Here is a 14,607-nt window from a genome sequence, read left to right on the forward strand (position 1 = left end):
ACACGCAGAAGATATTATGAATTGTTTTTGTGCATTTTGCAAAGTTTATTCGCTGAACCTTTGAATTCTGTAAAGTGACACATGCTCGGATCTAAATAAAGTATGATAATACCGACAAATTGGGCACTCTAAATTCTCACATTGCATTTTCGATCCTAAAATATTGCCTTTTTGTACCTAAATTAATTTACATTCTCCGCGCGAGCCCAATTTGGAAATTTCATGGACTACTCGATAACATGGATGCCACCCTTAAAAGTACACTAGAACAAATTCTAAATTTAACTTTTGATGAGCACTCCTGGAACCAAGCAACTTTACCGGTCAAGTACGGTGGCATCGGCGTGAGGAAAATTTCCAGTGTAGCTCTTCCGGCTTTTCTGTCCTCTGTGCATAGTATAAAAGAGCTTAGCTCTCAAATTCTCAAATCCAATTCATCATTGACCTATGCCACAGAGGCCCTAGAGAGTTGGAAGGTCAGATGTCCCAATGTCGACATCCCGAAGGAACGTACTACACAAAAACTTTGGGATTTGCCATTGGTTCAACTGACACATACGAATTTGGTTCAAAATCTTACAAGTGACAGAGATCGTGCCAGGCTTCTAGCATTATCCGAAAAGGAATCTGGGTATTGGCTGCATGCCTTGCCATCAAAAAATCTCGGCACACTTTTAGATAACGAAAGTTTTCGTGTGGCTCTAGGTCTCAGATTGGGAACACCACTGTGCCATCAGCACAGATGTCCGTGTGGAAAAGAGGTTGATAAATTTGGAATCCACGGACTCTCTTGCCAAAGGAGCTCCGGTAGGCTGTTTAGGCATGGCTCTCTTAACGATACAATTAAAAGAGCTCTTGCCACCATAAATATTCCTGCGCTCATTGAGCCGGCAGGGATTAGTCGGGATGATGGCAAGAGACCTGATGGTTTGACGCTGGTTCCCTGGGAACGGGGACGGGCGCTAATGTGGGACGCAACTTGCGTTGACACATTGGCCCCGTGTCATATCAGGAAGACAGCATCAAGACCGGGAGCCGCAGCAGAAACAGCTGAAAACGGCAAGCGGCGCAAGTATGCCTCTCTTATAGAGAGTTACATTTTTGTGCCGTTTGCCGTGGAGACCCTGGGGCCATGGAGTCTTAGTGCTAAAAATTTTTTACGAGACATTTCACCGCGATTAATAGCCTCAACTGGTGACAGAAGGGCTGGCTCATTTTTTGCGCAGCGGATCAGCCTAGCTGTCCAGCGCGGAAATGCAGCCAGTATTCTTGGCACCATTCCACGCGGTCATGATTTATATAGTAATTAGATAAGGCTAGCTTTAAGTTTTATTGTATTAAAAAAAAAAAAAAAAAAAAAAAAAAAAAAAAAAAAAAAAAAAAAAAAAAAAAAAAAAAAAAAAAAAAAAAAAAAGTTAGAAACAATATTTCGCTGAATTCACTACAATACAAGAACTTTTGCTATTTTCCCCGTGAACAATATACGAGCTCCTCCAACATTCAGCGAGCAAAGGACACCGTCTTCAAAGCGCAATATTTTCTAGTATTTTTAAACATGCAAGTTGCAACGCTAGGATACGTGAGGTATCAAACGTTCAGAAACTGTTGCCTGCGACAACACTGCAAAATAAGTCTAAAACATCGCACATCGGCAAAGAGTGTCACAACACAGAAAAATACGAATTTGAGTCAAATATACTCGTACCATGAGATTCCAAACTTTATCTGTTTTAATTACGAATTTGAGTCAAATATACCATGAATCTGCTAAAAAAAAAATTATAGTGCAATTCCTCTCCGAGAGATGGCATTTAATGCCCTTCTTTACTAAGCCACTTTTCTACCCCTCGCAGCGTAAACAGTGTCACATCAAAGTTAATAGTTAATACCACAGATTAGCTTATCTGTGGTTAATACGATAATAGGATGGTTAGTACAGAACTAAACTCTATTACGGTAAGTAAATTTCATACATTTTGCTTTGATTTTGTCCAAAATACTGTTATATCATGCAAAATGACCGTAATTTGAGTTATTCTCGCTAAATATTTTAATTAATATACAGAATGAAACTGTCACATCAAGAGAAATAGCACTTTTCTTGCCTTATTTCAATTAATTCTTGGTCATTTTGTCTAAAAAAGTGACACATTAGAGAATTTTAAAATTAAAATAAAATAGAAAAAATATTTTCAACATTTTATTTCCATTAAAATTTAATAGAGCATTAGATAGTGTTCATAAATATATCTTAAGTTCTCCGACATGTTCTCTTAGGGAATTAATTGTAAATGGAATTTTAAGAAAAAGAAAGAAAAAGTGATTTTCCAAAATCTGCATTTTTTTGTGTTGTGACACTCTACTTGCCGATGTGCGACATTTTCTGTACATTTCCCTTTTGAATAAGAAAAGTATTGCATTACTAAATAAGCAGGGGCAGGAAACTGTTTGTATATCCGAACCGTTTATTCTTGAAAACTATATCGCATTGTAAAGGTATGTGATTTACGCTAAAATAATGGTTATTCTGTATGCGTTAGAGTTGATAGCGACAGCAAAACTGATGTTGGTGAAAAAATATTTTTATTAGATTTCCCTGTGTAGGGTAGGTCGGAAAACGGTTGTCATGGCAACGGCACGGATCGTGACGGATGCCGGTTCGGTCCGTTTGTTTTGTACTAAACGGTGTATGAAGCATTGTTTGCTAGGAAAATGTATGCGATGTCTTATCGCGAGCGCTTACTTAAATGGTTAGAGAACTATTGCAAAATATTTTTAGGGTTCCGTACCTCAAAAGGAAAAACGGAACCCTTATAGGATCACTTTGTTGTCTGTCTGTCTGTCGGTCTGTCAAGAAACCTACAGGGTACTTCCCGTTGACCTAGAATCATGAAATTTGGCAGTTAGGTAGGTCTTATAGCAGGCATTACGGGAAAAATCTGAAAACCGTGAATTTGTGGTTACATCACACTAAAAAAATTAAATTGTGGTCATGAACTAAAAACTAGTATTTTCCATTTTGAAGTAAGATAACTATATCAAGTGGGGTATCACATGAAAGGGCTTCACCTGTGTGTGTATAGGTAAAATAAAGAATATTGCATTAATTCATTAATTCATTCATTCACATTATCTGAATGACATGAAAAATCTAATATCAAGAACTCGAAGCATATTGAAAAGCCTAAAGTAGCACCTACTACTTCACTTGTCTTGAAATATCTAACAGCAGAAAAGTAACACAGTTTCGCATATAAGTCCCAGAACCGCCATATTTACATAATATTGCTTCGCTTGTACAGTCAACCGCTAAAATATATTCGCTTATTTCCAAGTCAGAACTTAAAGTTACTCTTCATTCGCGCTTCTACATACAAACGTATTACTCTTATTTTTGTTTAAAATCTGAAACGAAAATGAAATTGATTAATGATTTTAAGCTTATTTCGTGGTTTAACGACACATTTTAATGTATAAAACGGGTACATACCACGATTAATTTTTGTTTTTATTTGCCGATATTTCAACCCAATTGCACGGGTCGTGGTCACGGCGGGACTGCGGTGCTGCGAGAGATAAAGTTCGAGCTGTCAAGGGCAGTAGCGAACTACCCTCTTTCTTATTCTTTTCTCTGGAACTTCACGAGCTGTCCGGCAAAATACACTCACAACCTCACTATTAATTTTCGATGTCGTACGATGCTGTCCTGGTTTGCATAATTCTACCACTGGATTCCACATACTTGCTAGTTTGAAATTTTTGAAAAATATTAGCCATATTAAATGACTAATATTCCCCTTTCCTCTCCAACTAAGCGTCGAGCTTGTACTAGGAGTAGGTACAACAACGACCTTCCCATGTCCCATACGCGTATGACAAGTCTCCTTGATTCTTAGTCTGACTGCACTAACAATCGCCAATGGAATTGAAAACCGATAAGTTTTTTTTTTTCGCTTCAGCGAACAATTTCTCAACTTCATAGTGGTTAAGACTTAGTTAAGACGAAGTTAAATAACAACTAGCTATGATTGACTTCAGTCGCACGCACACACACACACACACAATATTGTTACTAAAATAGCCTAAATTTAAATTTAAATGTGTACTCCATATATTTATTGATGGATCCAAGGGATGGCTGCGGCGCCCGTAACACAAGTTTACCTAGCACGGACGCCAAAGCACCCCTTTAGGTTTTCATATCTAATGTTTCTACCTTTTTTATGTGTACTAGTTTTAAGGAGTCTTTGTCTTGTACAACATTTTGAATAAATAAATACATTATTAAATATATTATTATTATTAACAAACTAAGGAAAAATAAAGTAGGTATATACCACTGATACCACGTAGAAGAACATAAGGCATACAGAAGGATACTAATTAATCAAAACATCAACATGTCCACTATTTTGAAACCCAAAACTAGCCATTTAACGACCCCCGCGTCAAAACACACTGCTGTATAATGGATGGTCGATCAACTCACTCGCAACTATTGTGACCATCCAGGAACACGCTAAAGAGTAGACACTAGATACCGCTATTACTCCGCTCGTATCTAAAGGCTGAGTGGAGGGCACACGTCCACGTGGTAAAGATGGGCGTTATTGGCTATTTACGGCAACGGTTAATCAACAGTTACTTAGTTTCAATACCGATATTGTTAACCATTGCCGAATATCGGTATCAGAGTTGTGTTTCAACTAATTTAATATGCGCAACGCGCAGCGGTTTCCGTAGTAGTAACTAAGCTAGCTGCCGTATCAATACCGTCTGTATAGCTAGCGCGCGCATATTCACTAAAATAAAACCAATTTTACTTTCATGAATATCGTGAAGTAATCACAACCATAAGTACATAGCAGTAAAGTTTAACTTGATCATTGACATAGGTCAAACTATAGTGGACGCCTGCACGAATAGTTTGCCACAGTCCAGTTAACCAAAAACATTTCATGAAGATTGATAAACCAAAGAGGACCTTATCTCTATTACTCTAAGGCTAACTGTATTTAGAATGATAGATCAAAGTGTAATGGACAAGTACTTGTACAGTTAAGCCTTAGCGTAATAGAGATAAGGTCGGCTTTGGTTTACCAAGTTCTTAGTTACTAAGCCGGTAGCCAATAACCGCTCCTTCTCAGCTTTCAGTGAAAGAAAGAAAGAGAAGGCATAATTATTGCGTTTCTAGTTACCAAAAAACCAAACAATGCATTGTCAGTTGCCAGTTGGCAGTGTTGCGTTGTCAGGTGGTTCGTCATAGATGATAACTGAAAACCGTTGCTAGCTACGACAATAACGCTACGGTACGCTATAGGCGCGGCAGTGGTTTTCAGTTAAGTTAAGCTATAGCGGACACATGTCTACCACGTGGGCGTTCCCCAACTAGGTGGACGGACTTAATCCGCTCTGCAACAAACACGCCCGTCTCCGTGTGTGCACGATGCCACCAACAGAAGTCACTAGAGGGAGATCGCACGAGCAGCAGTGCACTAGCGAGCAGTGAACCAGATCATAGCCACGACCACTCTGTCAAGAGTGAATGATTGAAAAGAAGAAGAAGTCTGAAACAAAACGTGCTGCCCATGCTACAAATTATTGCATTGTCATAATAATAGAGCCAGGTTTTTAGTTTTTAAATAATCAATAGCGTTTAAACTAGCGGCACGCTATGATGGCCGGTTTGACGTTTGTCCGCTCATGAAGTTCCGTATTAATTGATAACGACTTTGAAGGAAATAATTGTATTACTTTATTGACGATAGTGATGTGCAGAGATTCATAAATTTTATCGAATGTAGTTTTAGGTTTAGGACTCAAAATTTATTTATTAAATTGATTTCTTAAATGTATACAAGTGTAGAAAAATCAGTTTGCACCATTTAAGGGGTGAATGTACTTGTGAATATGAACAATTTTCACTATGTGGACAAACCTCTGAAATCGCAAAAAATATCAATAAATTTTTAAAAATGGAATCTAATACGATCGTCACATAGGATCGCTGGCTAGCACAACTACTACCTCCGGCAAACTCGCGTCAATGCTCAATGCAAAACAAAGCAGTTTCGAATTGACGTTGCTTCGAAAAGTATAAACTGTCAGTGCAATGCGATTGTGATATAGTTTTGACCTGGCTTTGGATTTCAAATATTGATACTGCATTACTGTTGACCCTTGCTCGTTAATTTGGACTCTGTTCAAGCCCTTTGTTGTGGATTTCGTCGATATGACCGAACGTACGCAGAGAACTGTTCTAAATAGTCAGACACGTGAGTTCCTAATACGCCTTCGTAACTATTTCGATCGTGAAGCTCAAAATGGAGGGCCAATTTTACCTATAACGTCAGTGGTTGAACGCGTAGCTGATGCGCTTAATATTGGACAACGAACTGTTAGACGGATAACTAAAAAAAATATGGCGAGACTGGCACAGAAGAAAATAAACTTCACACACCAAAAAAGAGAAAACGAGCAAAACCAGTCGTAGGCATCGATAGCTTTGATGCCGATGCTATCCGAAGACATGTTTACGGCTACTATTTACAGAAGGAGTATCCAACAAGAAAAAAGTTGGTGCATTCACTGAAGGAAGCTGGATTATTCTTCGGTGGGGAAAGTTCTTTAACGAAGATTTTGAAGACCATTGGATTTCGATACAAAAAATGTAACAAACGCAAAATATTGATGGAAAGATTTGATATAGCGATGGCAAGGTATACTTTTTTACGGCAAGTGAAAGAAATCAAAAATTGGCAAAATGTTGTGTTCTTGGATGAAACATGGCTTAATGCTAACCATACTGTAGGCCGTTCTTGGAACGATGACACAGCAGCATCTACTTCCAAAGTTCCTGTAGGAAAAGGATCGCGACTTATAATTTGTCACGCCGGAACCATCAACGGGTTTGTCGAAGGTTCTCTCATGGCTTTTGCGTCAAAAACCACTGGAGACTATCATGAAGACATGAATGGAGAAAAGTTTACTGAATGGTTTACCTCAATGTTGTGTAGCCTCCCTGAACCATCTATTATAATTATGGACAACGCCCCATACCACTCGATGCAAATTGACAAGCCACCTGCCCAATCCCAAAAGAAAGCTGATATCGTCGCATGGCTTCGTAAAAATGGCGTAGATGCAAACATGAATATGTTAAAAGCGGAATTAGTACGTCTTTTAAAAGAAAACAAACCAACCAAGATCCGATACGTCATTGACGAAATAGCATTAGAACATGGGCACAGAGTTATACGGTTACCGCCTTACCATTGTGAGTATAATGCGATTGAGTTGGTGTGGGCTCAAATTAAGGGATATGCTGCAAGACACAATACAGAACCCCCATTTACCACAAAAAAAATGCTAAAATTATTAGAAGAAGCTTGTGAACATGTGACTAAAGGAGACTGGGAAAAGGTTGTGAATAGAACTGTTAAATTAATAAGGGAAGATTATGAAAGAGATGTGAAAATAGATAATATTATAGAAAACGAACATATAATTATTAATGTATGTGATGATAGCAGTGACGACAGTGAAAATAGTAGTATGGACGAATCTGATTAATTATGGCCTTTTGTGGCACCTTTTTCGGTATCTTTTGTATTCATATGTTTCTTGTGTGCATATAAAGTATGTATATTCATTTTCGTTCAAATATTCAGTTCGTTCAAATAAATTAAATAAACATATACATTTTTGTTTTATTAAACCTATTTAATCAGGTACAAAAACAAAACTTAATTGTTTTTTGTTCGAGAATAAATTGACATTCCACATCACTATTGTAATGTGTCAAACCGGCCATCATAGCGTGCCGCTAGTGTAATCATAATTCATAACTTAATTCTGTTATTTTACATGTCAATGGACGAAAAATATCAGATGTTTATCTAAAAATATTATGTTAACTTCTACTTATGTACAACGTTTCTTTGCAAATAATTTCATTTCATCGTGAGTGATATCCATTATAAATACCTTACGGCTTGTCTCAGGTGATTAGTCAGAGTATGCCCAACTAGCTTCGACCCAATTATTCATCTAAGTTCGAATTAGTCCTTTTGCAAAGGGTTTCTGCTCGTAGACGACGGCGCGAAGGAGAATCGACTATAATACTCTTACTTGGCATGAGAGTCAAGTTTATTTATTGTTGCGAAAACGGTATAGGTATTCTAGACAATATGGGAAAATTGATAACTAATTGTAAGATTTACAAATCGCTAACAAATAATGAAAGTTGGGCAAGAAATTAAAAAACATAAATTCAGTTTTATACAATCCTTAGCTACAATTTCGTTAGAATGAGAGAGAAAAAATATAAAGTGATGACATATTATAGATACACAATTTGGTAAAGTGATACCTAAGTAGGTACGTATATTAAATATTTTTGACCCAGTGGTCTGCTATTCGTCCAAAAATGAACCTTTTGCGTGGCACCTCCCCCTTGACGAGAAAGGTAGCATTGCTTTTAATTGTGACCCATGTAACAAAGTGAAAGCATTTCTCAAATTCGAACTCTATGTAGTTAAAGATAAGGATAAGCTTTGAATATGTACCCTTTACACGCATGAATAGTACTTGCAAGTGACGTGTTAACGTCGTCAACTATTGCCCGAACACGTGTAGTTCGTTAAATACAGACCCTTAATTTTGTCCAAAACTTTTAAGGTATAAGCGGTAGCGAATATGCACAATCTGTAGTATGGATTACTAGGTTCAGTACGCGGCCGAAAGTAATGTACACATCGGCCTTTAGTATGACATTTCGGCTTTGTAGAGCGTTGTCTCTGTCACTCATACCTATATGACGATTTATCGGTCTCAACGACAGAGACGGTGCTCTACAAATTTGCTATCTCCTTCTAAAGCTCGATGTACATTACTTTCGGCCGCGTACTGTAACTTAGGTTTTTTAAATTTTTTGATTTTTCGGGGTTAAAAGTAGCCCATGTCCTTCCCCGGGATAAAATAAATCAACAAACAAACACACTTTCGCATCACTACTAATATTTGAATAAGAAAAATCCAAAAACTGTGAATTTGTAGTTACATCACAAAAAAGTGTTTTGAAATAAAATAATTAGGTATTTTACTTTAATCACATGTAGATGGCGCTGTCCGTCAATAACTTGCAGTGTTGCACATTAATATAACACATACCTATCTTGTTACGATGGTACGGAATCCTTCGTGTGCAAGTCCGACTCCTACTTTACCAGTTTATTTTATGACGAAGAATTTGTTGAAGCAAGGAAGGCCTTGTGCTTTTTTTGAAGATCTCCGTCTCAATGCCAAGCATGTTGGTTTTGGTAGATATAACTACCCAGTAGGCCACATATTACTATCTTTAAAAGATAAGCTAATAAATAACGTAAATAAAAATACCCTTGGATAATTACATAGATAGGTGTGACAACATATAAATAAAATTAATACATCATCATCATCATCATCATCATCATCATCATCATCATCATCATCATCAACCGATAGCCATCCACTGCTGGACATAGGTCTCTTGTAGGACTTCCACACGCCACGGTCTTGCGCCGCCCGAATCCAGCGGCTCCCTGCAAATCGTCTGATGTCGTCCGTCCAGCTCATTGATGTTGGAATCCCCCTCTTATTCTAGGGTCCAGCTAGTGGGGGTCTTCCAGCACTGCGCCTTTCGGGGAAATTCAGAAAGCGCTGGTTTACATTCTGCGACGTGTTGAGATGGTAATCGGGGTATAAGGCGGGGGAACGCCCCGCACACCCGCACTCGCCCGCACTATTTTATGCTCGCGACTTCGTCCGCGTGGACTACAAAATTTCAAAACCCTATTTCACCCCCTTAGGAGTTGAATTTTCAAAAATCCTTTCTTAGCGGATGCCTACGTCATAATAGCTATCTGCATGCCAAATTTCAGCCCGATCAGTCCAGTAGTATGAGCTGTACGTTGATAGATCAGTTAGTCATTTATATATTTAGATTATATTTCTAAATAGCCACTATGAAAAAAATAATTAATAATAAATTAAAAAAAATTAAGTGTTATTTCTTGTGCGATGGTACGGAACCCTTCGTGTGTGAGTCCGACTCGCACTTGACCGATTTTCTTCATTCAACACCATCCTATATTCGTCTCGCCAGCCAAAACGTTCACGGTGCATTTCCGAAATTCCACATCACTTCTCATTTGGCGGTGTCGCGTCGAGCGGAACTGTCAAAATCCGGCGAACTGTCAAAATCCAGCGACCTGTCAAAATCCGGCGACTCGTCAATTGCTCCCCCATCAATTATTCACGCGCAGACCCCGCATCTGTTTCTAATGATATTGACACGTGCTGGGGGATGCGTTTTGTTCTGAAAATAAAAATGAAGATAGGTATATTATTTGGTGGTGTATTATTCTTAGGTACTTTATATTTGTTTCCTTTTTAGGGTACCTATCTTCAGAGAATAAATCATAAGGTTTAGGCAAAGGACTCGGATTGAATGAGTGCGTACCTAACCGCCGGTAAGGGGGTAAAATAAGGGTTTGTTGTGCAGTCCACGGGGACGAAGTCGCGAGCGTGAGCTAGTTTGATATAAATGGAACGATAAAATTTAAAGGTAAGATCATTGTAAAATAATTTATAATCTGTATATATAAAATTCAAAGTCCTGACTGACTGACTGACATATATATCAACGCACAGCCTAAGCCGCTGGTCTTTAGAGACATGAAATTTTGAGGGTGTGTTCTTTGTAAAGAGTAAGTATCCACTAAGAAAGGATTTTTCGAAATTCCACCCCTAAGTGGGTTAAATAGAGGATGAAAGTTTGTACGAAAGTACGTCATTTTTCAAGTTATTTGCATGAAAATTGGTATTTGGGTTTTCGGTCACAAATGAAGAAATACGTGTTCCAGGATTTTTGGAAATTCAACCCCCCACCTCTATTTTCTAAATTCCACCCGAGCGAAGCCGGGGCAGCTATAACGAAATAATTGCTGTCTTGGCAGTTCTTGATCAGATGAAGTATGTATAGTACGAGGCAGAAAGTAATGTACGTCGGCCTTTAGAATGACCTTTCGGCTTTGTAGAGCGTTGTCTCCGTCACTCATACCTATATTATGACGTTTTGTCGGTCTCAACGACTGAGACAATGCTCTACAAATCTGCTATCATCTTCGAAGGGTCGATGTACATTACTTTCGGCCGCGTACTGTACTGATGTCATTAAGGTAAATAATAAATATTAATAAAAAAGAGTAAGTAGGTATTCATATTTAAATTAATATAAATAGTTATAAAAATTAAAAATAGTTAGGTACGATGTTGTATAAGTCCCACAAATTGCTATTGCGCTGGAACCATGTCTCATTAACTTTAACATCGAAATGACGTCATTTTGACGCCAGCCGAAATAAAAATATACTATCAGCTCGAAACTTCAGTCTAGTGCTGACATCACTAAAATGGCGGCCACGCTCATTAGCAATTGGCGGGAGTAAGATTTTAGCTTATAGTGTGCAGCATATAGCGTGTTCTTAACAGAGAAAACATTTTATCATCTTCCCATTACAATGCTATGTTCGATAGCTAGTCGATGAATAGAAGTGATGAATATACCTAGTTCAGAATTCCGTGGCGCGTGCGTTGACTCAATCGCTTTGTTTTACATGCAACGCGCGTCTGTTGCGCGCAGACGAGCGGACATGAGCGTTTTTATAGCCTCGTTATTAGACCAATGGGAAAGATCGTCTTATGTTCGATAGCTAGTCGATGAATAGAAGCGATGAATACTTAGTTCAGAATTCCGTGGCGCGTGCGTTGACTCAATCGCTTTGTTTTACATGCAACGCGCGTCTGTTGCGCGCAGACGAGCGGACATGAGCGTTTTTATCGCCTCGTTATTAGACCAATGGGAAAGATCGTCTTATGTTCGATAGCTAGTCGATGAATAGAAGCGATGATTATGAATAGTTTAGAATTCCGTGGCGCGTGCGTTGACTCAATCGCTTTGTTTTACATGCAACGCGCGTCTGTTGCGCGCAGACGAGCGGACATGAGCGTTTTTATCGCCTCGTTATTAGACCAATGGGAAAGATCGTCTTATGTTCGATAGCTAGTCGATGAATAGAAGCGATGATTATGAATAGTTTAGAATTCCGTGGCGCGTGCGTTGACTCAATCGCTTTGTTTTACATGAATTGCGCGTGTCTTGCACGCAGACGAGCGGTTATGAGCGTTATAATTCAAAAGCGTTTTCTTGGCGCCTCAAATACCGAAATGATTTTATGATAGATCATATTATATTTTTGATAGCAATTATTTAACGAATTTTTAGTACATAGGTACAAAGTTTCCATGCGCAAACTTTTGCGTGCGGAATCCCACTAGATTTGTTTAACCTTATAAATGCCAACCGTGGAAATATACTAATACCCTCTAACAAATAAACCTGGAATAGCGGTGGAATAGTTATACTCTGTTTTGTCTTTCTCTGTCATCAGTAATTTGGCATTTGAAGGAAAAAGACAAAACAGAGTATAACTATTCCACCGCTATTCCAGGTTTATTTGTTAGAGGGACAGACTTTGTCTGTCTGTCTGTCTGTATGTCTGTTGAGAAACCTACAGGGTACTTCCCGTTGACCCAGAATCATGAAATTTGAAAAAATATGAAAAATCTGAAAACCGTGAATTTAGGGTTACATCACACAAAAAAAATTAAATTGTGGTCATAAATTAATAATTAGTATTTTCCATTTTTGAAGTAAGATAACTATATCAAGTGGGGTATCATATTATGAAAGGTCTTTACCTGTACATTCTAAAACAGATTTTCATTTATTTTTATGCATCATAGTTTTTGAATTATCGTGCAAAATGTACATAAAAGTACGACTGTATTACAAAACCCTCGTTGCGCGAGCCTGACTCGCAGTGGGCCGGTTTTTTTATTCGATGTAACGTTGCCCGTTGGATGCAAAGGAGTGGGTCCTTTGACTACGGCAGTAAGTGATAACGCAGCTGGCTAATTTGGCAGTTTAACTTGGAATACAGTTTTACGAAAACGTTTATAATAATAAACGCCCGTCTGGGCATCCTCTTTATTAGATTCCATGCCAAGGCGTTATCTGATTTACACTGAATTTGTACATTCTTTGTCTGGCGAATTTCCTATCAAGCACTTATATTGTTCGCGGACTGAACTCGAATGAGCTAATAAACCTTTATACTAACCGCGACTTCCTTTTTAGGGTTCCGTAGCCGAATGGCATAAAACGGAATCCTTATAGATTCGTCATGTCTGTCTGTCTGTCTGTCCGTCCGTATGTCACAGCCACTTTTCTCCGAAACTATAAGAGCTATACTGTTGAAACTTGGTAAGTAGATGTATTCTGTGAACCGCATTAAGATTTTTACACAAAAATAGAAAAAAAACAATAAATTTTGGGGTTCCCCATACTTAGAACTGAAACTCAATTTTTTTTTATCAAACCCATATGTGTTATCTATGGATAGGTGGTGGTGAAAAATGATATTGAGGTTTCTAAAATCATTTTTTTCTAAATTGAATAGTTTGCGCGAGAGACACTTCTAAAGTGGTAAAATGTGTGTCGCCCCCCCCCTGTAACTTCTAAAACAAGAGAATGATAAAACTAAAAAAATATAATGTAATATATAATTTGAACGAGATCTAGTAAGTAGTTTTTGATTTATCGTGCAAAATATCGATAAAATACGATTGTACTCTAACTCTAACATAACAAGAACCCTCAGTGCGCCAGTCTGATTCGCACTTTTTGTTTTTTGGCCGGTTTTGTATCTTTTTGGATCTGTTATGAATTACTAGCTGATGCCCGCGACTTCGTACGCGTGGATTTAGGTTTTTAACAATCCCTTGGGAACTCTCTGATTTCCCGGGGTAAAAAGTAGCCTTTGTCACTCTCCAGGTCTTTAACTATACTCATGCAAAAAATCACGTCGATCCGTTGCTCCGTTGCGAGTTGATTGAAGGACAAACCAACAAACCAACAAACAAACACACTTTCGCATTTATAATAAGGGTACTGATATAAAAAAAATATTTATGAATCAATGAATCTTGTCTTTTCGTTTGTATGATCAAGCTTCATAATATTAGACAAACATAATTTACAAAACATTTTTAAAAACCCCGGCAAAGTGGTTTCATAATAACAAAAAAAACCGGCCAAGTGCGAGTCAGGCTCACGCACCGAGGGTTCCGTACAACAGTCGTATTTTTTCGTCATTTTGCACGATAATTCCAAAACTATGGTACATAAAAATAAATAAAAATCTGTTTTAGAATGCACAGGTGAAGACCTTTCATATGATACCCCACTTGATATAGCTATCTTACTTATAAAATTAAAAATAGTAATTATTAGTTTATGACCACAATTTAATTTTTTTTGTGTGATGCAACCCTAAATTCACGGTTTTCAGATTTTACCCCAAATGTCAGCTATAAGATCTACCTACCTGCCAAATTTCATGATTCTAGGTCAACGGGAAGTACCCTGTAGGTTTCTTGACAGACATACGGACAGACAGACAGACAGACAACAAAGTGATCCTATAAATGTTCCGTTTTTCCTTT

The sequence above is a fragment of the Maniola hyperantus genome, chromosome 5 (genome assembly GCF_902806685.2).
Source record: "Maniola hyperantus chromosome 5, iAphHyp1.2, whole genome shotgun sequence".
Lineage (NCBI taxonomy): Eukaryota > Metazoa > Arthropoda > Insecta > Lepidoptera > Nymphalidae > Maniola > Maniola hyperantus.